Source organism: Chelonoidis abingdonii, chromosome 6 (genome assembly GCF_003597395.2).
Source record: "Chelonoidis abingdonii isolate Lonesome George chromosome 6, CheloAbing_2.0, whole genome shotgun sequence".
In the NCBI taxonomy this organism is placed as follows: Eukaryota; Metazoa; Chordata; order Testudines; family Testudinidae; genus Chelonoidis; species Chelonoidis abingdonii.
In genome coordinates, this window is record NC_133774.1 from 106,602,976 (window position 1) to 106,607,658 (window position 4,683).

Consider the following 4,683-nt stretch of genomic DNA (forward strand, 5'->3'; position numbering starts at 1 on the left):
GAAATAGATGATGTGATGGCTTCTGCACAGAACACAAAATCTTTCCACACAGAGCACCCAAGTGGCTGCATCACTTCTAGGGCCTAGTCAGACCTGCCTTCCTGTCCCTGTCAGTGTGGTTCCATTACAGCCACCTTGCCAGGGCTGCCCCAGGCTTGAACAATGGGTGCCTGGGGTGGAAAGCTTCAAGTAATAAGAGTGACAAAAAGAATAGTCTGATTCATATACTGCATTTGCTTTCAGTAACCCGCAACATCTTCCCCTGGTATTTCACCCTGGTGTGAAATACAGATGCCCAACACCCCTGGAAAGTCATGGGAGAATGGGGAGCATAACCCAGGACAATCTGGTGGCTCAGGTAAGTCTATTTTCTCTGCTTTGCAGAGTGTCTTTCAAAAATTTGAAGCTAAAATCTCAAATTTCTTATATAAAGTGCAGGAAGACTTGGGAGACTCTAACCAAATTAGCATGCACAAAAATGTTTTCATGTGATTTTTCTTTTTTAATTTCAGTGTTTTCTTCTAGAATTAAAACACATTTCCCTGCCATGATGGAAACTCCAGCACAAAAGTCTGTGCTAGGGCTTGAGAACCAGACAATGAAATGTGACCACAGGAAGTGAAGAGAATTAAATAAACTAGAAGAATTTCCCTGCCCAAACTGAGGAGAAGGCAAATGTTAAAAGAGAAGGAACCAGCAAAAATGGTGAACACTGAATTTTATTTTATTTTTTAATTATTTGAATTCTTTCATCCCAGGGACACAATTGGTAAAAAATACATAATGGGACTTCTCTGCATAACCTCCTTCTGACCACATTATAAATCATAGTCATCCATGTGGGTACCTCTCTAGCATGTTACTATACTAATTGCTCATCCTGTTTTAAAAATTAGTCTCAATTTTTCACTATTGTCACTATTGGAGTGATCAACAGGACATGATATTCACATTTTCCAACTGCAACTATTCATCAGCTACAGTATGTATATAAAGACCTGGAAATAAACAATGAGTTAAGGTTTCATTTTCTCAGAGCATTCTAGCTCCTGTGGTTTCACAGAAGGAAAATACCAATGGTTTGTGCTGTCTACATTTTAAATGTGCCTTCTAAATTGGAAGAAATGGTTAAAGTTGAGATTTGCCAATATTTTTGGCAGGACTAACTCTTTCCTCCCATATTTACTTCCTCCATGTCTAGCAACCTTTAAATATTCCTAAACTATTTCTGTCTCTTAAATGAAGGAGTTTATGAATAGGAAGTGCACCGGCTGATGACTTTGAGGTCTTTTCTGTACCATTTTGGAATTGTGGATGATCTTCTTATATTACAAAAATTAATGTATGATAAAAAGGCTGTATGTGTGTGGATCCAACATGAGTTAGCAGGGTTGTGTACTGTCATGGGTGGTCACTTCCACGAAAAAGGAGGAGGAAACGTAGTAAAAACTAGAAAACAGCAAGAAAAACAGAAAGAAAAACTCTGAAACCTCCAAGAAGGAAAAGGTTGTAAACAGAAAAAGATCAAAGAAACATTCTCCAACCAAATACTTAAATTCAGAGACATGAAGGAAAGACACAACAATCTACATAGGAGCCTCAACAAACTCCAGGCTCAAGGTTCCACACAAAGAAAAGGACTGTATAGACATCATCATGACCTCCAGGTGTTTGCTGCATGTTTGTCTCACACTGCTCTTCTCCATTGAAATCTCATCTCGGCTCTGTACCATGTTTCACTTCCAGCAGAACAAAGTGAACAAAGAGAGCTTGGAGCTTCTGAAGAAAATGAGCGGAATTTTCCCCTCACAATGCATACAGGAATGGACAGCTTTCAAGCCCACCCAGGAAGTTTCCCAATTCCCACTGTTCCAGAAGGAGAATGCCAAGATGGCAACGCAAGAGATCCTCCAAGAGATCTTCAACATCTTTAGCAAAAACCTCACCCAAAGTACCTGGGATGGGATTTCTATAGTCAGGTTCCAAAATGGACTTTACCAGCAAATTAAGCAGCTGGAGGCATGTTTGAGAGCACAGATGGAGAAGGACTTAACCAACCCAGAAAGTGAGGACCTCTAGCACACCAATTGGAGAGTGAAACAATACTTTCAGGGGATAGATGCTTTCCTGAAAGAAAAGCAATACAGCCTGTGTGCCTGGGAGATCATTTGTGTGGAAATACCCAGATGTTTTGTACTGACTGACAAACTCAACAGAAGCCTTAGTAACTAAGGTACAGTACCAAGCTTTTCCCTGTAGTTAATGACCTAACATTAGTATAATTTTTACAGCTGAACAGAGATAGTGGATATTTTATATCAGAGGGGTAGCCATGTTAGTCTGGATCTGTAAAAAGCAACAATGTACACATATGTGGAATCCTCAGGCACCTCACCAGCACTTTGGTCATCAGATAATAATACTTTCCTCCCTCCCACACCACAAAGTACTCTAACTTTGACATATGTAGTGTGTTTCTACGATTATCATCATTGCTATTAATTAATCTGTCCCCATCAGAACTATTTCTAGTATTCCAAGGTTCGAGAAGCTTCCTAGAAACTTTTAAAAAATATTAACATACTAAATGACTTGCGAGCTTATGTGTGGAAAAGTTATTTTCATTTAATGTTTTGAGTTCAATTCAATGAAAATTATATTTTTCCCTTTGTGTTTCAACTATTTCCTATTTCATTTCAGCTCCGGATGCTGCAACTACTGAGGTTAAAACAGGAGGATGCAATGGAATCCCTCCTCTCTGCTGATTCTTCCCACAGTCATTTCTAACACTCCATAACGTTTGACATATTATGTAATACATTCACTCTATTATGGAATTCCAACTGCACAAAGTACATTTCATGTGATAATATTCTGTTCATTTACTCAGTGTTTAAAATGAAAAATGAAGGATATTGATGCAAAATAGTTACAAGACAATCAAGAATTTTAAAAGAAAGAGTTGGACCTTAAACATTGTTGACATTATGTGTTTGCTATATATTTCTATGGTTCAACTCTTCTCTGATCAAATCTCACCTCTGAACTGTAACATGAAGTATAACCACAGTTAAACAGCATAACTCATGTGAACTGGAACAGCTTCCAAACAAAGAGATGTGGATAATTTTCCTATAATGTCAGAACAAAGAGAGATTTCAGGTGGCACCAAGAGGTTCTCAAGTTCTGAGTCTCCCTGACAATCCAAGAAATCTTCCAACATATTTCCTGCTGCTTTTGCAAAAATCTCTCCTAAGCTACCTGAGACGGGAATTCCATTCAGAGAGTCCAACATAGACTTATCAGCCAGCTAGTCATCTGGAGACATGCTTGGTTGCAATGATGGAAAGAGGGACTCTTACCAGGAAGGAAGGACTTTCAGCTCTCCAGGATGAAAGTGAAGAGATATCAATTATTTCCTAGCAGAGAAGCAGTTCAGCCTCAGTGCTGGCAAGAGAATCCAAGTGGAATTAGAAAGTTTTCAACTATAGGACAAACTCACAAAGTTTAGATATTAAAATACCAACCTTTTAAAAAATACTAACTGAAATAAATTAATATTTTATACATGATGTAAAATGAGATGCAGTGGAATTTTATAAGCTGTTGCTACTATTTATTCTATTTGTGCATTATGGAAATATATTCAGATCATTTTACTGGATTTGTAACACTATATTTATGTCAGTTTACTATTTATTTATTCTTATTTATGACATCATAGGTATTTATTGCTTATAAATAAAATATTATATTATGCAAAATGGGAGCCTCCAACAGTAGTGATTTGTATTAAACACCTATATAAACAAAAACAAACCCAAAACCAAACCAACCCCAACTCTGTAATTGTTCATTCTTAAAACTCCAATTCCAGAAAGTACTTAAGCACAAGACCCATCCCACTGAAGTTCGTGCTTCAAGCTGGGAACACACTTAAATACACTGATGAATCTCAATTTCACTGGTCTTCCACATGAAAAAAATATGAACTGTGTAATAATTAGTCTTTCCACTGTAACAGACCACATGGATCTCAACCCTTTTTTCCTCTTCTACCCTTTACTAGATTATTTTTTCCCAACACAGTAGTTGTGGATGGTTGGTGTAGAAGATGGTTATGTAAGGAGAGGCTAGTTTGGTGTTCTCTCCTTACCAGTCAAGTTTGCATGCCCTGAAAAACACACCAATTAAACTCATTTGTAACTAGCCTATCTATGCCCCCACAAAATCAGGTTGGCCTGCATTCACACCCCCAACCTAAAATCAATTACATTTCTATGCATCCAGCTCATCTCCACAATATATTTACAAGCAATCGTCTCCCCTTTAAGTGTGTGTGCACATGCATTCCCAGCAGATTTGCATGTCCTCTCATTCCCTGCAGCTGACTCCTTTGAATGTGCCCAGCCTAGACTAAATTCATTCTTGTGTGCCAGACAGCAGAGCTCCCAATAGCTGGGTCAAGTGCACGCTCCCTCAGGACTGCCCAGAGGATACAGGGGGCCTGGGGTCTTCGGCGGTGGGGGGCCCCCGCTTCAGCAGTAATTCGGCAGTGGGGGGTCCTTCCACATCAGGACTCACTGCCGAAGTGCCCTGAAGACCCCCCCCTCCCACCGCCGAATTACCGCCGAAGCAGGACCCAGCACTTCAGCTGTGGGTTCCGCTTCGGCGGTAATTCGC

General features: G+C 39.4%; 1 pseudogene; it reads left to right on the plus strand.

Annotated features, from left to right (window-relative positions):
• Positions 1 to 292: 292 nt before the first annotated feature.
• On the plus strand, positions 293 to 2,656 carry LOC116835089 (interferon beta-like; annotated as a pseudogene).
• The last annotated feature ends 2,027 nt before the right edge of the window (positions 2,657 to 4,683 follow it).